This window comes from Falco punctatus, assembly GCF_963210335.1.
Source record: "Falco punctatus genome assembly, chromosome: 4".
Lineage (NCBI taxonomy): Eukaryota > Metazoa > Chordata > Aves > Falconiformes > Falconidae > Falco > Falco punctatus.
In genome coordinates, this window is record NC_137583.1 from 56,708,323 (window position 1) to 56,733,911 (window position 25,589).

General features: G+C 47.3%; 1 long non-coding RNA gene across 1 annotated transcript in view; it reads left to right on the top strand.

The window, feature by feature from the left end:
- Positions 1–25,589, top strand: part of LOC308062147 — a 32,814-nt gene that overhangs the window by 4,552 nt on the left and 2,673 nt on the right. Inside the window, exon 2 of the long non-coding RNA XR_013927505.1 lies at positions 1–25,589. This exon is cut by the window's right edge and continues 2,673 nt beyond it. This is a non-coding gene — a long non-coding RNA (uncharacterized lncRNA).

Here is a 25,589-nt window from a genome sequence, read left to right on the forward strand (position 1 = left end):
GGCTTTCAAGAATAAAAGTCTTCCTGGTGTTTACTATGGTGGAAGAAAGCATCACTGTGACCACGTCGCCACCGTTACAGAACATTACAAGTGGGACTCTGGCTGTTCTCCAAACTGCAGCCAGTATCTGACTTACTATCCCACAGAGGTTTGTTGTTGGAAAATAACGTAATTGACTTTGTCCCGTTTCCAATTTCACAGAGAAATGAGTTGTAAGAGTACACAGGGTACAAGGGCTGGCTGCTCCTGGAGTTTATTGAAAATGATAAATGTCGTAATCAGTTTGAGACTGTACAGTACGTCTCTTTGTACTTTCTTCCCCTCCTGCCTGCAGGATGGCATCGCCACGGGCTGGTGCTGCCCGGTCCCACCGGGGAGCTGTGGCCGCTACAATGGAGGCACCACTCCAACTGCATTGCTGCCCTGGAAAGCCACCGGCTCCCTCCCCCCAGGATCCCTGCCTGGCTTCTAGCCCAGATAACTGACCTTTCACTAAAGATTACCTATTTTTACTGCTCCTTAGGATGGGAGGAAGAAAAGACCGAGGTTTGCAGACGCAGGCCAAGCCAAGGTGGTGTGTTGTAGTGGGGACAGGGAAATTACTTAGGGCAAGTTTAAAAAATGAATCTTTTTGTTAAATTAAGGTAGTCCCCAGATAAACCTGGACCTTAATCTGTTTGATCCAGTACTAATAAAGCACAACAGACCCTGGGGCCCAAAGGCTACTGGGTAATGCTACATCTGAGCTAGTAAATTAGAAGTGCTTGGGACCATTTCTGGGCTCTCAGACCACAAACACAGAAGGTCCTGTGTCCATTAACCTGTTTTTGGCTCTGAAACGTGGCAGCCACATGCGAACTTTGTGTTGGAAATGGTCCCTGGCCTGTGCTAATCTGCAGACTGTCCTGGGGAGATGTTTGGGACAGGGCAGAAGCGCTGGAGGCTGTGCTGGTGATGATGCTGTCATGTCCCATCCCCAGGAACACACCCTGCCACGAAGTGATTTGTAGAAACACCACTCCAGCAGATGAACCAGCTAACATCCCATTCCTTTGTACTGGGGGGAAATGAGGCACAGAGCGATGCCGTGACTTGACAGAGGTCCTGAAGAAAGTCTGTGTCAGAGCAAGGACTGGTTCTTCATCACTTTTTGTTATTCAAGGGGAGGACAGGCTTTGTGAGTTGCCTTTGTCACCTCCAGATTTTCTTTTTGGACCTCAGAGAGGCACTGGATGTGCTTCCAGTTTGGGGATGTTCATCTGGCCATTTGGGCAGCCTATGGTCCACCCCTTGGCAGCTGCTGACACAGCACAGGCAGAGCTGAGCACTGAAGCTCCCCTTTGCACCATGTCACAAGCATCACCCTTTTTCAGAGCAACCTGTGGACATTTGGGGCCAACTTGGGAAGAAACACCATCCTCAAGCCAACATGCAGGTGACCGCAGTTTGATCACGACTTTCCTATCTCCTCGGACTGCCTCATATCTCCATTTGCAAAGCAGACGTTGTCATCTTGCCTTGTGTGTGCAGCTGTGTGGAGTCAGATATGACAGTGATATCCATCCTACGGGCCATGTCTAAACTAACAAGTAATTGCTACATCTAGATTAACAAGAGAGCAACAGGAGAGTATGAGGAGATCAAACAGACTGGTGCTGAGGGCTCAGCATCTACATGATGTGCAGTTCACAGTGGCTACTCCAGGTTAGATTTATTCTGGTCACCTACATGGAAGACCCCCACGCTGCACACTGTCTGAGGCTGGCTGGAGGACCAGTTACTAATTTATTACTTTATATCCCTATGAGGGGTTGTAACAGAGCTTCTGGTTTCATTTCCACCTGGGGGGATTGGAGGTCGGGGGGTGGGAGGGGAATTGAATTTGTGTGCGTCAGAGCTGTTCTGCAAACTGGACCACTATGAGCTGAGGGAGGCCAAGCCAGAGAGCTGCTGTGGAACAGCATCACTGCTCTGAACCGAAATGCTAAGGCAGAGGCAGCCAGAAGCACCTCAGGCTTGATCCAAGGTTTAGCAGAAAAGTTCTCATTTACTGCAGCGCTCCCTGAACCAAGCCCTGAGGGCTTGTCTGTATGCAAAAATTAATCTGGATTAGGACGGGGCAGGAATTTAAGAGTAAAGTAACTCTTCTGGAATAACTTCACTTTGTAACAGACAAGCCTCTGGATGGTTTGGTTAGGAAGCGTCACGTTACATCATATTTATGATGATGAAATGCATTTTCAAGAGAATGTCCTTGCGGTATTTGGTCACAATTACGCAGCAAACACTTAAAAACACATCCATTCCCTGCAGGAGGATAAACAGAGCTCCCTGCAGATTTGGACTGCTTTCTGGGGCTGGCTTGCCAAAGCAGCTCAAGGGGTTTCACCATTCTTTTCTTTTCCTGAGAACATGCGTGCAATCCCACCTGCCCAGCACGCCAGCTCCTCTACAGCAGTGTGTGACGGCTGCTGGAGCATCAGCCCAAAATGTTTACATGGTCATTACTCCACAGCTGTCCCATACACCCTAGCTCCGATCCAGAAGCACTGCAGAGCATCAGTTCAGAGCTGTGTCCAAAAGAGTAAATCCTGCTTAAGCGTGTCTCTGCATGAATCCAAATGCTCTCCCGCAGTGAGCTTTAATTACACCCTCCTGGAGTGCAGGCAGGTCCCTCTTTTCAATACCTGCACCTCTGCTTGCTCTGGGAGTCATGCATTAAGTACAAAAAGACCAAATGCCCTCATTAAATTGGACATTGTTGAGTTGAGTGAGAAAAGCCTACGGCCTGGCAGAACCACAAGACCTCTTTAACCCAGTGTGCAGAGGACAGGAGGGGAAATGGAGATGTCTTGGTGTTGATGAGGTTTTCTCCTCCACGGAAACCAATGTGAATGGCAGCATCGCATTCAGGATTTTTCCTCCTACCTGAGCGCTTCTGCTTGGCTTTATTTCCAGCCAGGTTTAAATGGCCTGTTAAATATTTCTACAATACACACCCTCTCTGAGAGAGTCTGTTTGCATTCAGTTTGAGTTAATTGTTCACAAGCAACAGTTCATAAGCATAAAAGTTTCCACATCTTAGTTTTTTAGCTCTCTTACTATTTATTTTGTGTAGCGATAACATTGATTTCAGCTCACTTTCTGTTTTTATTAGCCTTGCACAAGGACAAACAAGGAGGCAGAAAGGAACCTCCCTTCTCTGCTGTGAAATGGAGTCTACTATCAGCCAGCTGAAGCAGAGGAACGAGCCCTTCATCATACTATATATATATATAGCCTGGTTGGCAGAGTACATTTTCCTTAACATGTCTAATCCCACAAGTATGTGGTGGCTTGCTCTGTAAAAACCTCAGCTTTTCAGGTGCTAGAAAAAAAATGCATCTTCCATGTTACTTGATAGTTTGCTCACATCCCTATCTGCTGGAGGCAAGCAATTGCTGACCCTCTCAGCTTTCTTTAAAAACTACTTGCCTTTCTGCCTCTCCTGGGAAGACTGAAACCTCCTCTGAATATACCCGCCATGCAACACTGCAAGGAACAATAACGTGCTCTTGATTTCTTGGTTTACATTTTTCTGCTGTAAAACCAGAAAATGAGACCTGAATTACGCTTTTCTGTTTGCTTTGCTTCAGACACGCAGTCCCAGCTTCCCAGCAGACTGGCTTATGTGTGCTGGGCTTTCCCACAGCTTCCTTAGAAGAATGGGAAGAGCTGGTGGAAGCTGGGGTTTTTATAATGGAGCTTGTCAAAACTGTGGTATCAAAAGTTATCATTGCTTCCCTGGTCCAGCCACCCTCAGATGCAGAGGTACAGCAGCTGACTTACTGGGCAGCAATGGGAATTGAATAAGACACCTCCAAGTAGGTGGGAAGGATTCTTCCCCATCCTAAAAGGCTTTCTGAGGTTTAAAAAATGTGTTTGTTCTGGGATGAAGTAGAAGAACCGAATTACCACCTTTTTGTAACCTACATGAAAGGGTTCACACAACTGTATCCCACTTAACAAAACAATTACCTGCTCTGCTCGAGACCAGCTTCAAACCCACTACACTGCCATCATCTCCTATGTCTCCAGCGACCCGGCTATAGGGTGATCCGCAGCCTCCCTCCTCCCTTTCTTCTAGAGTTCTTCCACTCTGTATAAACACTGCTCATTGATGCAGCTGTTGGGAGACTTCTCATCTCCCAGGGGAGTGCTCTAACCACAAAATTATCGTCACCCTTGCTCTCCACCAGTGGGTATTTAATTATTCTTACAAAATGAAGTAATTTCAGCTGGAGAAAACAAGAGGCACCCAAGTCAGAGTACCCCGTAATTATCACAGCAGGGAGAACTCTCCTAGGACATGAGATTTCCCAATCAGACGCTGAAAACACTGGGCTGTGGAGGTTGCCGGGAAGACAAATGCTATTGTCTTCTCCTCCATTTTGTGAATGGTTCCTCAGATTCCCAAAAGTAATAGGGTTTGAGATGTGCGTGTATCTGTATGTTTCTGCAAATGCTGAAATGAAGTGCTTCAATGTTTCCAAATTTTTTCATTTAATCCAAAAACATTTGAGAATATGCATCATATTTGGCAAATAACTGTGGCCACCCTGAAACCACATTTTTAGCAAATAAATGATTCACTGAGTAAATTTAGCTCATCTTAAATGTCTATTTATATCACGGGAACACACCCTGTCACTGTTGGGGCTTCACCATGTTGCGTACTATCCAGAGCTTACAGCCAGACATGCTCTACCACAAACAGCCTGTGAGGGAGAAATAAAGCCCTGCCTATTTCACAGGCAGCTTTTTGCAACAGCACAGATGTCAGCCTCGCTGTCTCTGAAGAGCTGTGCCCTACCCTGTAAACCTATCTCAGATACCTCCCATCATTTTGGGACTGGGAAACAGAGCATCGCCTTGCCAGTCTCCTCTCTGCCACCAACAGAGCAAATCCATCCATCCCTTTGTTAGTGCCCTTTCCCAGGAGAGTCATCTCTGAGAAACCTTCGCCTTACACTAGCAACACCCTGCAAACGCCGCATGGGTTAATCCCCTTGAGCCAGCATCCCCGTAATGAAAGGTTTCACTCTTTGTCACCTAATGGTCTTGTGCCTAAAATACAACCCGAGCTGCTTTCACTTGAAATGTTTTTAATCATTGTGGAATAAAAACCTAGCCTGGCTAGTGCCAACCAAAGAGATGTTTGTCTGCTCAGCAGATTTTATCAAAGCTTCCTTGATGTCTTTGCCTTTGTAATGCTAAGCACTTCACTGTTTGGCATATTTAAAGTAGGATGCGGTACATGTGAAGCATTTCACAGAGCGATGATGTATCGAGTGTGCTTTAGGAAGTAATGAAAGCAGCAGACTCATGATTTTTGAGCTTTTAATTACTTATTAAGTGGCATGACATAAAGGCTATGGGGGAGAATTTTTTTCAGCATCCAACTTATTGACTTTGAAGTCGGTGCCTAAATACCCTTTGTGCCTTTGAAACGTTCCGTCTGCTCACAGGGGAACGTGCTGCTGCTTTGGGCTTTGTTTCACGCTGACCACATTTGTTCGGAGGAAAGGAGCGGAGGGATGGGAGTCTGCTCAGACACAGGTCTCTGCCTTCGACATGGTGGATAAAGATGAGGGACAGGCTAAATGCGTGTCCTTTGACAAAGGGTATAGAGAGAGCCTTTAGCACAGAGCCTGGAGCAATGAGTTCTGACCTGGCCTTAAAAATGCCAGCACTACAGGGGGCAAATAACCATAGCAGCCCCCAGGGTGCTTTTAATGAGCTGAATCGCAGTCCAAGTCCAGCTCTCCATCACTCACAAGCCACTGCCACAGCTGGTTTTAGCAGATGTCCCCTCTGACAGAAAGGGCCCAGCAAAGCACAGTGGTTGGCCTCGTCACCGTCTCCTTCAGGTCTGGTGTGACTGCTGTGACAAGAATGTCATCCAAAGCTTCAGGAGCAATAAAGTCGGGAAAGGCCAAGAAGAAGAAAAGACCCTCACATTCGGGTTTGGGATTCTGGGGGTAGTTTAAGTGGGAGGGTGTGTATGAAGCATCTTCCAAAGGGAAAGATTTTCCTCCCACTTATTATCGTGAGAATATTCTTAATCTCACAATAAACCAGGAGACCGTGGCCTCCTAGAAGGGTTTCTCTGTGATGGTAAGGATGAAGCCAGGTCCTTTCCCCTCCGTCATCTGGACCAACACTCACTCAGCTGGGATGTCCTCGTGATCAGAGATCTGTTTGCTCAAACAGTCGGTAGCTGACCCACAGTGAGTACTCCTCTTTTTCACGAGTCCTGCTGGCTCCAAAAAACGCTTGTAGATCATGAACATGAGATGCTCACTCTGGCTCCAGAGGCTGCTAAATTGCTGAGGGTCATGTCAAAGCTGGAGCTACATACATGGAGAGAAACTCACTCTGTGGCTGCCCAAGGCACCCTTTCATCCTCTGGTCTCTAAAAAAGAGGTGTCATTCTAGCATCTTCAATCAGCATCAAATGCTCCTTTCAAATGAAAAGAAAAGGGCGGGGGGTGGGGGGGGGGGGGGAAGGAAGAAAAAGAAGAGACATCTGCCTGCTGAAAAATTACCCTCCCCACTGAAGGAGAAATGAAACGCCAAATGTGAAATATGTGTATTTTTATCCTCACTGAAGGAAAAAGCAAAGCCACAGCTTCCCATGTTCAGTAAGTGACCAGCACAAACATACAAGGACTCGAGTGCATTTCTACCCCCTGGAAAAGTTTTCTTTAATTAGGACAGACACACTGTTCAGTCAAAGCAACATCAATGTCCAGGCACACAATTTGCTTAACCCACTTCTTATAATCTTTGCTGCTTGTTCAGAACTTGCAGGAAAAAAAAAAGTGGGGAAGACTAAAATTTACTCTCTTTACAACAGATTTTTTTTCCCTCCCAAAGAATGACAAATACCATTGTCCTGCTTCTGCAATTTTCTGAGCCTGCAAAACATTGTCATTTAACTGGATTTTTCTTAGTACTGGTAGGATCTGCGCAGGGTCACCCAGCTGGGCAGCCGCAAGGGGATTTCATTCAGTAGTAGAATGACTCACGCTGCTTCCCAGTATCACAAGCAGGACATGAAAGGGCTGTGTCCTGGTATTTCTTCTGAAGTTTTATTAGGTCATATTATTTAGAAAATCTACTGCATAAACCAATAATTAGTTTTTAAAGGTCCTGCAGTCTACATTGCTCATGATAGATTAATTTGCAGTCCTATTTTGGGTATAATTACTTTGCATTTATTACTACAGGTCCAATAAAAAGCAGAGGTGGATCCTGCCTGAAAACAAAAAAAAAAAACCCAAAAAATCCCAAAAAACGAAGGCAAAGGTCTGAATATTAACATCCTCATTTTACTACTGGGAGCTAAACTTCAAAGGACTAAGGGCCATGTAAAATAAAATACATTTAAGCTCAACATAGAGATGCTGAAGACTCCATTTAACAGAAACCCAAGTCTGAAGGTGCTGTGAGCACCTCGCTTTTAGATTTGCAATCTCTTTGGGGGCCCAGAGTTACTCCTGGGTGCAGCCAGTTGGAAGTGGCATGGTGCCTAGGTCACACTCAGGTCACCCCGAGCTCCGTTAGCATCCAGAAATGAGCCAGTCCTCTGACTAATGCCCCAGAGGGATCCTGCCCACTCAGTGCTCCTGCACCCACATGGATGGGATCAGCCTGCCCGCAAAACAGGGCACTGAATACCCCTTTTCTTGGAAATCTGCTTGTGCTGTAAAGCTCAAAATCCCAGGAGGTGGGAAGCGGGTGTTTGATGTGCTCCACAGCCTGAGGACAACATCAGCGCTCCCCATCCCACAAATGTCCCTGAGCAGCAGGTCAGTAGGTTGGCCCAGGGGGCCACTGCTCACACACGCATCAAAGAAGTCAAGTGCAGGTAGGTGCAAGGGAACAAGGTGGCAGTGCTTTGGCCCTTCTGCCTGAGCTACCTGCACGCCTGGGAGAGCCTCCTTTCTAACAGGGTTTCAGGATCTCTCCTCTAGTATCAGTCTTTAAAGATCAGATGCCACAATGTTGAAATATAGGGTTTGTTGAAATAAAAACCCTATGTTGAAATATAGGGTTTCCTTTATCAGGCCGAGCCCTGAACAGCTTCTCTTCTTGTCAGAAGTTGGTGGTAAATGAGGGTCACAACCATGAGCTTAAACTCACACTCACAGCTGGTGTGGGGGGATTTCTGCAGATTTAAACCACAAATTTTGCCTCCCTCACTGTGAGTGCATCCACTAATGTCCTTTTTCTGTGGCTGCATCACAGCACTGGGGTTTTTGGGGCCATTCTCCCTCCCTGGGACTTTCTTAATAATACATATTCAGTGGTTTGGTTTTTTGGTGTTTTGTGGTTTGGTTTTTTTTTTTTTTTCCTTGAGGGAAAACCAATGAGAATTTCCCCCCAAAGGCCTGAAGGAGAAGTTGGTGTCGGCACATATCTGAGCCATTTGCTGCCATGCCTGTCATGTGGCAGATCACGATGTGCAAGGTGAAAACCACGCAATGTGGCGACACGAGCTGCCCTCCCCTGGAAACAAGCAGGGGTGGTGGGAAACATTGCAAGTGACTTTACAACACCTGCTTTTCACCTCTGCAAGGAGCAGTTTAAAACCGCTCCAGGAAAGCCAGCAGAGGAGCTGAAATTTTATCTCATTCTCGGAATCTGAAGGCTTTATGTTTCCTTTAATGCATGCACGTAACTCATGCTAACAGGATGTGTTGTGAAACACTTAGGGCCCAAACTGAGCTCTATTTTCATCCATCTTAGCTCACCTGGAGTCACTCCAGATCGACATCAGTGTAGCTAAGAGCAGGATCTGATCCTTCATCTCTTCCAGTGTAATAAGATCAGAGGGTTTAGGCACTGGTGGGCTACCTTCTTACTCAGCTCTATTACACCAATACAGAGGCTGGCAGATCTTGTCTATAAAATAATAGAATTTTTTTTAAAAAAAAAACCAAAACAAAACACAATTTAATGCTGTTTTTTAGAACAGTATATGGTTTAGTGGGTGTCAGCTGAGAGCAGCTTGCCTTCACTCCTCAGTCAGGCCAACTGCCACATGACAAATGAGTACAAAGGAGGGGGATTGCTTTGTGTTATCCATTACAGGAGCCTAGACCTCATCATCAGCCTTCCCCGCTCCAGTCACCTCCGTCAGAGCTGGCAAACCAGCAGTGTGCAGCCTACGCGTATGGAAAAGTGTGTGCAGGAGGGGAGGTGAACCTGGCATCATGTTCGCTGCGTATTTAAAGAACTGCAGAGACTCCAGAGTAGTTCCCCATGTGGACACACACATATGTTCACACTCCCACTCATTTTAGTGTCTCTGAAATGAGTCTTTCCCCTTCCCCCTTGCCATTTCAGCTGATTTCTCTTTGGAGGCATTTTAAATTGAACTATAAGGAAGTGACTATGGTTCCAGAGAAGCGGACTGATACCCTAATGCTTCCTTTAGATGGCTGTATCCAGGCAGCAGCATTCAAGCGAGTCATCTCCACTCCACTAGTTATTAAAGACCAGCCCACTGAGGTCTGGAGCACAATTCATCTCCTCCTACAACAGATGCCTAAAATACAGCAGAGGAACTGCACCCCTATCAGAACAATCACTTCCATTACTTGGTCCCAAAATGTAAGGAAGCCTTACTAGTCCTGTTCAGGGGCTTTGTGTTCACACCTTGCGGTGCTGCGGTGCAGCTACCCATGCAGACAATCTTTGCATGTGGTACGGTATCCCCAGACTTTCACACATCTGCCTCTGAAAAGCCTCCGCTGGTTTTCCTTTGATAAAGAAAAAAAATAAAAAGAAGGGTTCAGATGAGGTGGCTCATGGGATCTGGAAGTTCCTCTTCATACATGTGCACGTGCTGCCAGAGATGTCACAATTCTCATGAGCAACACCAGAAGATAAGATTACACGATGTGGGTGAGCATCTGTAATCCTCCATGCTGACCCACAAAGAGGACATCTTTTATTATCCCGTCTAGAGGCTTTTAGCATCAATGGGCTGTGGTTTTCACATCTAGAGGTCTCTGCCCTGGTTGCCTTGACTCTAGCCAAGGCAAAGCTGTGAGGAGCTCTGATGGGGTGGAGGTAAGTCTTGTAAGGCTTGGCCCCTGAGAACAAGTGCCTGCAGCTAGGGGAACACCATGCAGCTCAGTTTGCAGGAGCAGATATTTGCAGAAGGGTAATTCAGCAGCACCTGAGAACTATTAAATCATTATTTACTTGGCAGCTTTTAAAAGAAGGCTTCTGAATGCTCTATAGACGTTAACTAAGCCTTCCTATCTGTGCAGGCTTAGCTGCGCTGAGTCAAGTGAGCAGACTTAGAGCAGGTGATGAGGCAGCAGCCAGGACAGGGACCAGCCTCCTGACTCCTACCCCGCACTGCTAACCACAAAGCATCCCCTCCCCTTCATCAGGAAGGCTAATCCTGTAATGTGACTCTTGAGCAACGTTTAGGAGCCGGAGCCTAAATAAAACTTCATTCCAAAACAGCGTGTATGAAAATGAAGATAAGGCTCAACAAGTTGTAACAGATGCCTGTTAATTAGTCACTGCAAATGCAAGCCGTGTTTTGGTGCACAAGCCATCCGCAAAGGCGGTTGTCCCCTCTCTTCTCCAGATGTGGGTAAGGAGAAGGGGCAAGCCCGGACACCCTTGTTTTGCTTAAACTCCAGGCCCGGCTGCAGCAAGGTGAGCCCTGCTTGCTTCCTGACACCGGGCTCAACCTGGTGTTAAAAAGGCAGGAATCAGTGTTGCACACTTGTGCACAACTCCCAGCATTAGACAGCGCTGGGAGTGCAGGGTAACCTCAGGGAATATCGGTGAGGATTAATGCACTCTTATATAAGCGTATACCGGTATCATTTTATTACTTTTGTCTTGATACTTGCATTTTATCTTCATTTATATCACATATTCCTGAACCCAGTAGTAAACAGTTTCTCCCTCTTTCATAACCTTTAATGATACACGTTGTTTTTTTTCCCAACTCTTTAAGATTACCATTTAAATTAACTATATAAATCAGGCCCTGGCCTCTGTTACATGGGAAAACAATTGGGTTCTGTTTAACTTAGGAATCTGCAGTGTTTATAGATAGACAACCTCGAAGGTAAGTTACTAAACTAGTTTCTAGTTGCATTGATCTGTTGCCAGAATACATAAATTATTAACTGAGAAGTAACTCCGGAGAGTGTTGTGTATTTAAGGTCATATTTGGTAGGGCTGGGGATACATGGCTTGGCCGTAAGTAGACACTAGAAATATTAATCACTTTTCAGTAGAATTCTATATTTTAATTGCTGAGAGAGGAGACTTCTTTCTTTTGGCGTCTGACTAAGAAACGCTTCCCTTGCTTTGTTTAAGCCACCGCAGCACAAGCCTATGGGAAAACTCCCACTGATTTCCCTGAGGACTCCGGCATTAAGTCCATGGGAGTTTGACCAGTTATTTCAGCTGATCAGAGAGTTCAGATCCCTCTGCCACGTAAATCTGTCTCCTTTGAACTTCAGCTACTCAAAATTTAGTATGCTGTCGGCGGCACATGTCGTGGAGAGCAAGATAATCACGTTTTCCTCCCTAAACGACACGAGGCACTCAAAATACTTGACAGTGCCAAAGTCCAGGTGAAGAACACTCTCTTCTGCTCTTTTGTGTTAACCACGAGGTTGACCTGAGGTTAGCTGCCCTTCAAAGCACAGAAAGTCGCAGAAAAATTTTAATTCCTTTCCTGGCTGCATTTTTGAGGACTGAGACAGTTCTTTCTTGAAAATTAAGGGATGTCACCTGGGCACAGCATGGACACACTATTGCTCTTTATCTTCCAATAGTCTTTAATTTGCTAGGTGGGGTGTCAGAGTAGCACTTTGATCCTCTGTCTTGAGGTTAAATAGGACAATATTTGGTGTCCTGGCTGCTCTGATGGGCTAGCCCGGTTGCAGAGGATGGGGCTGCGAGGAATGTGGACTGCCTGCGTGCCGCGCAGTCCCTGGGTGGATTTAACATTCGTGCCACTTTGCCTCTCCCACCTCCTTGGAATACATTTCTTCCAGCTGAACTGCGCTGCAGCCAGCAGCTGAGAGGGAAGGGAGAAGACAGCCTGAGCAGGCTCGGTCCCAGCTCAGCAGGTATCACTCTGTACTTTGCCTTGTCCCAGCAGACAACAGCAATTTCACTTCATCACCGTGGGGCAAGATGTCAACCCACTTTTCGCACAGCAAGAAGTCCAAGTGTCTTGAGCGTCACCAAAAGGAAATTGCTTTGCAGAAATGGCCAGGAACCATTAGCCATGCAAGGCTAAGCAAGACAGCAGCAAGTGCAGCAGCCGTGAGGTGCCCTGTCCCTCTGCTTGCAGCAGGGCCAGCACGGAGCAGCTCAGGGAAAGAGTGGGAGAGCCATTTGCATGGGGAGCAAGTCAGATTTAAATAGCTACATCCAGCCGCATCTTGTCCAGGCGCCTTCGCATGGCATCCCTGCTCTGTGAGAAGGGTGTTCACCTTTTGTATAATTTTCACCCACGCCAGATGAAAAGTACCTTTCTGGCTGTACCAGTGCCACGAATACTTCTGCAAAAACCTGTGGTTCTTTGCAATTTGGTGTGAGCTTTAAACTCATTAGGACTCTTTTTTTTTTTTTTTTTTTTTTTTCTGCCTCAGAATCAGAGGGGCTGAAGGATGAAAACCATTACCTTTATTTGCACAGTACCTAACGCTTCACCATCCTCATGTGTGGATCCTCACTGCATCTGGAGGCTGGTGCTGTCATTTAGCAATGCGGAGATGGGGTGTGGATTTCAAGTGGATTTAAGCACTTGTACACTTTTAAGCAACAGGGATGTACGGATTGGTGGGCTATCACACAGGAATTCCACCAAAATGCAAGGAAAGGAGCCCAGTTATCTGAAGATGTGTGACAGCTATGAGGCAAGCTTTTCCTCACAGGTGGCAAGGTTGCTAAATTTTGCCGAGCTGAGTGCTGCAGGTACTTGTTGTGGATGTCCTGGCATCATCTCATAGTGTCTTCTCCAGGGAGATCCAGTCTTCTGAGGAGTAGCATGGGGTTGCTTTGAACAAGGGAAAGGCCTTTTTTGTATTAAGGAGCTGTGGTTGCTGCCTGACGGAAATAGAAATCAAAATGGGCCTGGACATTTCAGAAACTCAAAGATTCTGCTTTGCAGCTCTTGAAGCCCACAAATTTAACTCGAACTGGACATTTTTATGCCATCCTTGAAGCTGTAATGGTGTGGGTGACATCCGTACTGAAGTATTGTACCAGGCTTTTGTGTTTTAGTTCTGTTCCTCAGCAGCGTTAGCAGGGTGAAGTGGAAAGTTTTGTGGTTATGGTTTCGACTCTGTTAGCAGACACCCGCCTTGCCTCTGTGACCTTCTGCAAGTCACTTCATCCCTCTGCTGCAGTTCTCTCCCATAAAACAAGGGCAAAGAACCCCCTCCCTGCCGCAAGAACAGCTTCTGAGGACAAATGCTGCTGGTATCCGAAAGGCTTAGATGCCACCAAGATGGGGAACCATCCAAGCGGTGAGTTGCTGCAACCCCTTGGTTGCACCAAGATGGAGCAGCAGAGCTTGATGCAGCCGTGAAGCTGTACCAGTCGTGGCTGGAGACTAAACTGAGACAGAAAACCTGAGTATTGTGACAAATTGATCTTACTGTTTGTCTTCCGAAAGAGCAACAGCACAAATGCAGTTAAATGCCATATCCGGAGAGCTTTTGCTTCAGTGAGAGAGCAGTGATCTTCAGAGATAAGGGGCAAGGCAAACACTGCACTCTTGCGAACTGCCTCTGTAGACAACTATTCTTTGGCTCATAAGCTATTAATTACCAGATGTTAGAATTTATTTATTTTTCCTGAAAAGAATTCTGACAGCATAGAGTCTTTAAAAACAGAAAAGGGGGAAGAAAAAAAAAAAAAAAAAAAAAAAAAGACTGCTCATTTAAAAATTCCTCTTCTCTCTCCAGTTTTTTAAATGCTGCAGATTGCTGAGCTGTGAAATACAATGTCTTTTTAAGAGTTCCAAGATTTTTTGCCCAGAAGGAAGAAAACACTCTTCAGGTTTGTCTCTTGAGGATTTAATGATCACATTGTAAATTTCTCCCAAGAAATGAAATAGCAGTCAGCGGGTAATATCCCACCTAATGCTGTTTTCCCCCCTCTTTTCTTCCTCAAAGGCCCAGCCCCTCTCTTCGAACCTCTTGGATTTTCTGTGTAACAGGAGGATGCAGAGACACAGGGTGATGCGCCCTCCACAAACCTATTGGACACACTCAAATATTATTCCTACTCCAGCTTAAATCTTCCTGCTTGATCTAAACCCCCCGGTGCCTTAAACACAACCATGTTCGGTGTCCTCAAAAGCCAGAGCAATTGAAATAAGGAAATTTTCCTATACAGCTGGGGTGTGAGCCCAGCGCATTTTAAAGGGCTTCATCTTCTTACTGGAGGGACACAGATACCGCAGCACAAATCATTTCTATTTTCTCCTCCCTCTCTGCGAGCTGTGTGGAACCAGCCTGCTTCTTTGCTCAGAGAAGCCTACGTGCAAACCTGCAAAAGGACAAGACGGAGGGGCAAAAGGTTGTTATTTTTTAAAGATCAGCTGCCGGTTGAGCTGCTCAGCCTCATTCCTGGACCCAGACAGAGCAATAACAATCCTTTTCTCAATGCTGTCTGTTTTTTTCCCAGAGGCACATGTGGAACAGAGGGAAAGCTCGTCTGCAGGGTCGAAGCCCTCACGAGGCTGTGGCCAAAATCAGTGTATCAGTGGTGTCCTCCACGCTTTCTCTACCTAAAACCTTCCTGTAGAGAAGACTCTTTGGTGTTAGAGCTCCTAGTTCTGTTACTGGCTTTTCTGGGAGACCATAAGCCATATTTTTAACCACCCTGCACACAATTTTCCTCATAAACTCTACAAAATAAGGAGGAAGGATTTATTGTTTGCAAGGGCATCAGTACTCTTGAGCTGAGGTCTGTCCCAACAGGTAAGATTTATGCATTTTATCTTTTTTCTAACCACCACCGGCATGTGACTCTCAGCCCTTTGGTGTTCAGGCGTCTTCATTCAAAAAAACACAAAACTCCCTTGTTATCTGGTTTCTGCCTTGCAGCCCAAATCAGATTCAGGGGAAGCCGAGTCATGCCCTGCTTGTCCTGACAGTGGGTTTAAGTCACATCCCACCCTGTTTGCTTGTCTCTCTGCTGGCCGAGAGTTCTTTCTGTGGGCGAACAGGCTGACCTGGCTACTCTCAGCAGCTGCACAAGAAAACACCGTGAAAATGGTGGAAATGGTATGAATGCCATCCCCTCTATCCACATCAGCAGTGCTGGTGTGTGGGGTTTTGGTGGCAAAATGGCTGGGTCTGAAATAGCAGGGGACCCGTGCCCCCTCCTCACACCACATGGCTGCTGCGCTTCGGTTTGCAAAGCACCAGAGAGAAGGTTTGGGTATCTTTGGGCAGAACTGTCCTTTGTTCTCCGTGTTTCATGCTGTCTTGTTAGTCATGAACGCCGTGGGCTGCGGGCACAGGCAGCAGCGGTGGTGGCTCCCTGCTCCAGACTTCCCACTGCCTGACAGGGCTTAGGGCAAATCTTCACAGGGTCTTCTTCAGCCTTCAAGGATCTGGTTTCCTTCTCCTACCCTGTGAGACAATGCGCCCAATCACACAATAAATCTTGTACGATATTCCTTTAGAAAACACAGGGCATTAGTGCTGTATCCCACTCTTGCTCTAAATAACCCATTTCCGCGTACGGGTACGTGGACCTCAAAGGATCTGTTGAATGTGAGTGTGAGACACCACGCATTGGACATCATCTCTGACTGCTGGCTCTGTCTACACCTTAACAGAGAAAAATAAAAAACATGTTACAATACAGTTGGAGATGGGCCCAAGCCACAAATTCAAATATGAATGAAGACAGAATGTGTTTGGCTCCAGGGTTTTGGTTCTAGTCCTTAAATAAAGCAACTTAATTTACAGTGCGCTTGGCCCAGAGGAGCTCATGAGAAGGAATGGAAATCCTCCACCAGAAGTTATAGGTTTCATATGGAAATCTGTGGATGAGAGTCCTACAGCCTCTGCTATGAGGACATTGGGCCAAATCATCAGCGCAGAGCCTTGTCATTTAAATCACTGCTGCAACATACTTTCACTTGACATTGGCACACACTGTCTCAGTACACCTACATAACTGTTTTATAAACATACTTTGTTCTGGCAGGATGCAATCCCAAAGGATAAATTAATAATAAACCAGATATACACACAATGTTCAGAATTGCATAACAATTTCAGAGATGAAAAATCCATGTAAAGTTGGGCAAAACTATTTTGTGGCAGTTCCTCTGTCAATGGGCACATTCCCATTTTGCTGGATTTAGCATTGCAGGGATAGGACGTGAATCACAGTAAAACAGGCAGATGCTGCCCAGCCTAGAAGAATCCCATTTAGTGCGTTGAAAAGGCACCGAATTAGCTGTTTCCTCAGAGATATTCAAACAGTCTTTTTGCATGAAATGTGCTCCAGGGTGCAGGGTGTATTCCCTGTGTCAATCCTCTCATTTCTTTTTCCTCATGGCATGGGCATAACACTTTTCGTGGTTCTGCCATGGTTTCTATAGACAATAAGCATCATCGCGTCTAAACAACAGCATTACCACCTTCTCTCGTTTCCTCCGTGGCCTGCCAAAGCCAGGGGCTCTCCTTCTTTTGGCAAAGTCCATTTTCCTCCTCCCTGCTCCCAACCCACCTGAAGGGAAAGGGATTAAGATGGAAACGGTTGTGCCGGCTGCAAGCCCAGCTGTTTGGCGAGACAAGACGGGGCGGCTGCAAAGAAGTGGAGGCTCCCTGCAGCCAGGGCTGATGACGGCTTCTGCTTGGCAACCCCCCAGATGCAAAGCCCTGGGGGTGGAAAGGTAGCAACAGCCAAAAGCAGCAGCAGTCCCCTCTGCCAGGGCAAGAAAGGAGGTTGTACAAGGCCTGGGGAGAGACAAAGGCTTCAGAGTCAGAGAAGGTCCTTCTGCAAAGTGTTTTTTTAGGTATTGCCAGTAGACAAAACCCATGCTCCCATGGCCTGGTGCTGTGCATTTTGTCCTGAATGCATCTAGTAGCCTTCTTTTTGCAGGTGACCCCAGTTGAGATGCTGGGAGCTGGAGCAACCTACTTAGGAACTACCTGAGGGGCAGGTGGTCCCCTCAGTCTTCACACCCAGCCGACTGCCTGGACTGCTCCTCCTTCTCCTCCTCCTTCTCCTGCCGGGCTAGCTTTTCTACCTCCACACTGTGCTGCTGGCAGGATCTCTAAATGTTCCTCCAGTCGCACCCATCAACTTCAGTGCCAGTCTTAATAATTTTTAGGATGTTCTCTTCTGTTCTCTTTTGTCCTGGGGCAGAGCCATGAGCTTGACTCAAGAAGGATGTCAGGTTCCCTGCATCTCTCCAGCACTTCGGGCTGAGTCTTCTTTGAACTTTTTGAACCTACTCAATGCATGGTTGGAGAAGCCAGCCCATGCTTGCTGGCAAGCAGTTTGTTTCAGAGCCCTGTTGCATACATGCCTCCTGCCTGGATCTTCTGGCCCAGGGAAAACAGGAGACCAAGCTCACTCACGCTTCTTGCACTTGGTCCCAAATAGAAATCAAACAGAGAAACAGACGCACAGTGATGTCTGTGCCTGGAACACCCCAAAATCACACCCTCTGAATAATCAGAGCTCTCTTTACCACCAAGAAAAAAAAATATAAAAAAGCACATGTTGGCTAAAAGCCGAGTCATGGCGTTGGCAGCCGGTTGCTACTGATGGCAAATGAGTCGGTTTCCTGGCTGGCAATAACCAGCTGTACTCACAACCAGAAAGCCAAACTTGCACCCGTGAATCAGACGAAGGATGAAGGCAGCGCCTGGCAGGCTGAGAGCAGCAGAGCAGGGGACTGTGATCTCACTTACACCACGGCAAACCCAAGTAATTTAAGTGGATTTCTTCCAAGTTTCTGCCAATACAACTAAAATTATAATCTGGCCTCTAGTCGTTGCTTGATTCCAGGGCCATGGGAATATTTGCTCTTTGCTGCTGGGTGAACCATCTTCACTGTGCCTCTAATTGGGATTATTTTTTTTCCCCGTCACAGCAGCGCTCAGGAGAGGGTGGTAGACATAAAAGACAAAGTAAAATAAAATAAAATAAATCACAGCCATTACCCAAAAGCCAGCTCTTTCATGTGATTTTTATCGCGGGCAGACAGCTAACCCACACAGCTGGGTGCTGGTGTCTGCCCAGCCCGGGGAAGTGTGGATCTGGGCGAGGTGCCTACCTGTGCTGGCTGTCTAGGGGAGCACGGCAGCCAGGGCAAGATAGTGCGGGCTGCGGCAGGGCCTGGCAAGCGGCAGCCCCCGAAGAGCTCTCGTGGTGGTTGCTAGCATGTTTCTCAGCCAATTCCATGGCTCCCTGTGCCAGCTGGATGAAATCAGCCCTGGTACCCAGGGGATGGAGGCTGCGGCGTCGAGGCTGCACAGCGGGATGTGCTGCTTTGTGTGGCGGGCAGCATTAGTGGGAGGTGGGTGCTCCTTGCCCAGCATGCACAACCGTGCTAACCCTGTCGGCACTCCACTTCTGCAGCGTGTGGCTGCGCAGGGTGCCTGGCCCGAGCATCTCCATCCCTTGAACCGTTTTTCCTATCACCCATCACTCCTTGTTGTTGCTTTGCAGGACAAAGGCTGGAGCTTTAGTGCAGGTAAAATCTGCCCTGGGGTTTTTCCATCAACATTCAGCCCTGGACAAGTTCAAAACACACCAGGACTGTCTGTCACTGATGCTGGGGGGTCTGAGACTCTCTTCTGCTCGCTCTGAGCTGGAGGGGTCAGACTCAGACCCACATGCTGACTCCAGGAATACAGCTGGATGTGCTTTGCCTTGCTACAGGCTCTTCCCTCTCCTCCTGGGACTTGGTATCCCTGCTAGTGGCATATCTCCCCTCTTTGCCCTTGGTGCCAGGCAAATCTGCCCTTGGGCCCTGCTTTGGCAAGTGGCTCCAGAGCCACCTCCTCCAGAGGCCTCCTCCTGGTTCTTTTGCTAGTACAGCACGTGTGTGCACTGGGGCAGGGCAGGTAGCTCTAGGGCTGTCCGTCCCCAAAGCCTGTTGAAATGCTGTGCCTTGCAATGGGATTGGGATCCTCGACAGGGAGATGAGGACCCATGACACTGGCCAACAAACCTAGAGCAAACTGCATCCCTTTGCACTAGACATCTTCCACTTCAGGCTGAAGGAAACCTCTGAGGACAAAACCAAAAGCAGAGACAGTGCGGTAATCAACTCTGCAACATGCTGCTCTGGAGAGGGATGTGAAATAATCTAGGAAGACACCATGTGTAAGTCACCCCCCTTCATGGCCCCCACGCTTTCTGCCTCTGCATGGTATCACTGAGACGGAAACCAAGGGTCCTTCTGCAGCAGCAGCTCGACACAATTTACAGCGTGGGGAAGCGGTTGCGAAAGACAGTTTGGGAAGAATAAAAACCCAGTTGGAAATTTCACTACCAATATTTGTGACGCAGAGCCGAAGGCTTACGCCAGGCCATTGGGATTTGGCAAGAAAAAGTCCTGTCCGCTCCCTTGTGAGAGCGGTGGGGACCTCAGCTGGTTTTGCTCCCAAGGCGTGACGCCAGTCGTCTTGAACGATACCCAGTTTCCACGTGTCTTTGCTCATGTTTTCAGACTTTTGAGAGTTGCCTAATTTCCCCTTCCGCCGTCACACTGGAGAGGGTGGACACTAGCACTCTTCTCCGCCCCAGGGTCAGATTGCTCAGCCTTTGAAGATATTTCCTTGGAGTCCTTGATCCTGAATTTCTTGGCCTCTTTGAAGTTTCCCCTTGATGTTAATGTGTATCTGGGTGACTCAGTTCCCTCCCTCTCTGAGCGAGATCAGATCTTGTTTGCGGACTCTGCCTTACATCCCCCTACTTAGATAACTGCCAGATATACAGTCTCAGGCCACTGAGTCCAAGGTCTCTGAATTTCTGGGGGACTCTGCATGTACCAGCATCATCTCGTTCCTTCTTGTTGGTAGTACACTTCCCTGGCACAGGGGCCTTTGAGGTATCCCTGCTTTCTGGAGGTGACATCTTACAGCCCAGTTTCTTAGGTCCCAGAACTTCCACCAGCCTCAAAACCAGGGAATTTTACCCTCATTTCCTTGCAGTTTTGCTGTGTGGGACAGAAATGAGGTTGCAAAAGCCAAGACACCTCCCCCAGGTTCTTAAGAAAAGTCCCTTTGACCTTTTCTTTCTTTCTTTTTTTTTTTTTTTTCTTTTTTTCCCCACCTTCAGGAATCTCTCCTTTGCTCACACCTTTTCTGGAGAACTTTTCCAGCTGCAGTTGTCCCCTGAGGGATGTCGTGGTCACCTTCAACAGCAGGAATTAGCTTTGAATGCTTCACACTGGCCAAGGCTCGCATGAGCTGTGCATATTGCTTCGATGTCCAACGTGCAGCCACAAGCAGACCTCGCTGCTGTGCAGGGCTGGGTTCAGGCACAGATAGCGGGGAGGTGCCCTTATCTGACATGCATTGATTTAGGCCTTTAATCTGGGAAGGAATTTGCTTCAGGTCACAGAAAGCCAGTGGATAGAACCAGGATCCTCACCTCCTTCCAGCCCTGCAGCACCGGCCTCTTGGGCAGGTTTTTCACCAATGTAGGTATTCGTGCACATCTGGCTGAGGAAACCGGTCCCTCGTCTTCCTCTCCTTACATGCACTGACCTCTGAAACCTGGAACCCTTTGGAAAGAGTGAGGATTTAAATGCTAAAAGCCAGAGGGCAGAAACCAGAGCCCGTCCCTAGCTCCGCTGGCACTGCTGTAATTAAGTGCCGTGGAGTGAGAAGGATGAGATGGGGAAACCCAAGATAAACAGGCTCGTGTTAGCACTGCTATCCCGAGCCAGCAATGGCTCTGCTCCTCTGTGAGAATAACCACCCCCCCCACTCCCACCCCCCACCCCCGAGCCAGCGAGCCGGACTGCTTGCGGATCTACAACAAAGGATTCAAACGTGTTTCCTCTTGGAACAGGATGAAGTAAACCATCCGCAACCCCATCCATTGGGCAGGTTTTCGTCCTCCCTCTCCCCGCCTCCATCCAGAGCAGCTCTGCTTCTCATCCACATCCACCCTCCCCTTTGAAAGCAAAGCTTCCTGCTCTGGGCTATTTCTGACCTCCGGAGCCAGGCTGCCAAGCTCCCAAGGACAAGCTGGCCAAGGCTGGCTGCTGGGGCAGGGCAGGGGGCTGCAGAGCCCAGGATACCTGGGGGCACGCTCCAGAGCCTGCATCTTTCTCCTTGAAAACAGTCTCAAGATGCTTCCCTGGTCAGTCGGGTCCAAGCAGATGATGCTTCTTCACCCATCCCCCAAGAGCCAAGCAAGAAATCGTCACTGTTTGGCCCCCATTTTCAGACATTCTGGTATTTCTGCATGTGCATTTATTCCCTCCCATTCACACGGATGTATAACCAGGCAGCAGCTGTAATGTAATACCAGAGTCCTGTATATAACTCTGAAAACACCACTGGAGCAGGCCTATTATCGTGAGACCAATCTGAGCAGGAAATATTATCATTACCAGGGGGCATTATTTTTTCCAATCACACTTCATATCAGTTGTCATCAAACCCTGTGTTTTATATAGTGTTACAATAGCCACAGTTGCCATGAATTGTCTCTGGATGGACTGTAAGTATTAAAAACAAAATAAGAAGCATATGTTGGAATGTCTGAAACTAGCAGACGAAACTCAAGGCTTTGACAATGTTACGGGTTTTTTGGAACGAGCCAGATTTTAGCAATAACATTCCACTTTTGTTAGTCTACCCACCAGCATCTAACCTGCCCTATAATATCTCACTTGAGTTTACAATTTCCTTCACCTCCTGTTCCTCTCTAATGTAAACTCTCTGGCTTTTCTCGAACGTGTAGCTTGGAAAAGGAACAGCCGAGGCTCCAGCCTCTCAGGTGCCAAGTGGAAATCTTCCTTCGCAGCGGACGGGCAAGAACAAATGTATGACCTAAGGAAAGTGCTTATCCATAGCTCCTTTTCTTTTTTTTTTTTTCCCCCTCCTGTTTGAGCTGTAGCAAAATGTCAAAGGCATGATGCACGCATTCCTTTGAAGCCATTCCATCGCCTGATGATCCATTTTGCTTACGAAAGGAATGTACACTCAGTGCTGTGATTTTTGTTGGAGGCCTCAACAGCAATGTAATAACTGCGAGGAGCACTGCCAGGTTTCCCCCCCTTCCTTACGCATTCCAAAACTTCCATCCAGTGAGCAATAAATAGCAAAAAAATATTAATTACCCAAAGGAAGAATTCTCTCCTGAACAAATATTGGCTTTGTGACGAGAAGGAGCTTGTGAAATGTGTGTTTGCCTACCAAGCCCACTCAGTCTATTTCTGATTCCCGAAGAACATAATGACCTATGTGCCAGATTTTATTTTGGCTTTTTTTTGCATGGCCAGCAAGAACTGTAACAAACACACAGGAAGGAAAACACTCTATTGTTGCTCTTGGTCTTTTGGTGGTTTTTGTTCTGTGCTTTTTAACTGCACTTCACTTCTGGAGCTGCACAAAGAGAAAAAAAAAAAAAAAAGACATTTTTTTTTTTTAACCTATTTACCAGTTGTCCCATCTTTTCCCTAACTTTAAAAATGTGCAGTAAATGAGCTTGGGAGAAATCAGTTTTGAGCTATTCTGTGCCACACACACAAATACACAAGCACATGCGTATTTTTTTATACATACATATATATATTCAGAGATACACAAGTAGGGGCTTTACCCTGGAGCCACATGGGTTAATGTATACAAGCCTCCAATCCCTGCTCCAAAGCAAAACTGATGGTCTCCATCCTGTGCAAAGTGCTGTGCACAAGGGTCAGTCTATGTCTGAAGAACTCAGTGTAAATGAAGGTGAATAACCGATGTTTTGGATCCTGTGGTGAACACTGTCTACCGTCACCCCTGCCACCCACCATGTAGGAGCTCAGCTCCCAGCTCTGCTGCTGGACATGCCACAAGCGGTAGCTGCAATGAGCATGAGAGTGGGTGAACTGGGCCAGAAAAAAGGGCCAGCTAGCCTAGAACCCAGCAGCAACCAAGCACAGATGCCATGGGAGGGATGTAAGAATTGGGACAGGAGGTGATGCTTCCCCACAGATCTCCCCACCCTCAGCCTTTTGCAGCTCAGGGACTTCCTGGGCTGGATAGGGGCTTTCTCTGCTTAATAATGCTTCTCCATCAACTTCTGCAACCTCTCCTTGAACATGCAAACTGAGAAATTTCCTGTGAACTGAGTGGGAAAGAGGGGAACTGGGAAGAGGGAATGTTGCTGCTGCCACTTTAGTCTCCTGAATGCAACCCCCTTCCTCCAAATGGAGGGGGCTCGTGGTGCTCAGGGGAAGGGCAGCAGGGCACAAGGCATCAGCAAAACCAGTGTGCAGCCCAGGTCCCCCATGGGCATCATTGTGGCCTTTCAATACTTAAAGGGGGCTTATAAGAAAGATGGGGGCAGAGCTTTTAGCAGGGCCTTTAGCAATAGGACAAGGTAATAGTTTTAAAGTACAGGAGGGTAGATATAAGGAAGCAAATTTTTTACGGTGAAGGTGGTGAAGCACTGGCACAGGTTTCCCAGGGAGGTGGTAGGTGCCCCATCCCTGGAAGTGTTCAAGGCCAGGTTGGACGGGGCTCTGAGCAACCTGATCTAGTAGAAGATGTCCCTGCTCATTGCAGGGAGGTTGGATTAGGTGACCTTTAAAAGTCCCTTCCAACCCAAACTATTCTATGATTCTAAATTGGGCATGGGTGGCTCCAGCCCCCTGCTCAGGACTGGGTGAAGCACGCTGCAGGGGGCTGTGATCCTAAAGCCTCTGCTGCTCAGGGAAACAAGACTTTGTGTCCAGCCACAACAGCTGTCCCCTACTCAGACACAGACCTGGGAACCAAATGCCAGAGGAGATGGGGTTGATGGCCAGAGCTGTGCATGCTGCTGACAGCCAGGAGAGATGCATCTATGCTCTTGGTCAGGGGCAGCTCCAGACCCCAAGGTGCTCACCCCCCATGCACACAAGCACTAAGCTAGCACACAGACAGCAGAGGCCAGGTGTGGGAGACGGGGCAATTCCCTCTGTGGTGCACAGCCTACACTTAGGGATGGTTGCAGGCCAAGTATAGGTCACTCCACTGCAAAACTCTCATGGCATTTCCCCCACAGGTCCCACAACCTCCACAGAGGTTGAGAATGCTCCCTTTGTAACCTGCTCAAATCATTCAGACTTGTAGGGGATGAAAAGCCATCCCAGTGTTTTCTCCTTGTCTGGCTTGTTTTGAAGCTAGTCTTTTGGAAAAAAAAAAAAACAACCCAACCAAACCAAAAAACCCCACAAATAAAAAACAACACTAATTTTAATGGGGACAGAGAGAAGCACTTGGAGGAGACCAGGAGTCCAGGTCTGTGTGGCTCTGGGCTGTATAAACCACAGTCCCAGAACATGTGGCACGCCAGTCTTCTCCTGCAGGAGGGTGCAGCAGTGACATTTTGAGTCTAAGAAAAGGATGGCAGCTTTCCTGAAAGCAAAGCCTGGTTCAAAACACTCAAAGGAGACCACCCAGAGAAGACATGCCTGGAGATCCCCATGAGCAAGACTCTTACATCCTAAGCTATCCCTCATCTAAGTTGCCCAAGGCAGAACGAGATCCATTGCCCTTCCCTACTGCTGGGATCCGGTTATACTGTAAGAGCAGTCAGCAGTTAGGAGCAGTTAATAGAATTATGTATCCACATAGAGATCTTTTAATGAACAGAATAGCAAATCTTTTCATTTTACAATTTTTAGGCATGAGCTATATGTTAATGTAATGTCTTGCAGCTATATCAGTGCAAACATCCATCCACTTAGTTTTTCACACACAGAAAACTTCTTTCTTGCCGTTTCAAAAAAAAAAACCCAAAAAAACAGAGGGGGAGGATGAATGAAGACTGGATGTATTTTTCATGTTGCTGTTTGCGGGGTGTTTTGCTGAAACAGAAAAGAAGGTCAAAATGAGATGTTGCTGTGAGTCCATAATTTAGGGAAGAGGCCATTTTTACCCATCCAAAATCACTTGATTCAATAAACATTGCCTGGCTCTAGTGCCATGCTTTGCTAATCAGCTCTCAGGAGACGTTCAGCACAGTAGATCATGCTGCCATGTCTTGTCAGCTAAACTACATGTTGTGGTTACACCATACAGCAATACCACAATCAGAATACTTGGTCTTCACTGCTGGCTCTCATAGGACCCTGAACAGTGCCGCTGGTTTTCTGCACATCCTTAAAACCAGCTCAGCTCCTATTAGGAGCAAAAAGACAGGGAGAGATGTGTGAGGGGATTGCAATGGTCAGTAGCATCTCTTGGGATGTTTCGGGGCAGAGGTCCATCTGACCTTAGTTCCCTGTCCTCACCCTCCCCCGTGGCAGTGGCTGTGTAACGTGGGAAGGATGCAGTCCTCTCCACTTGTCACAT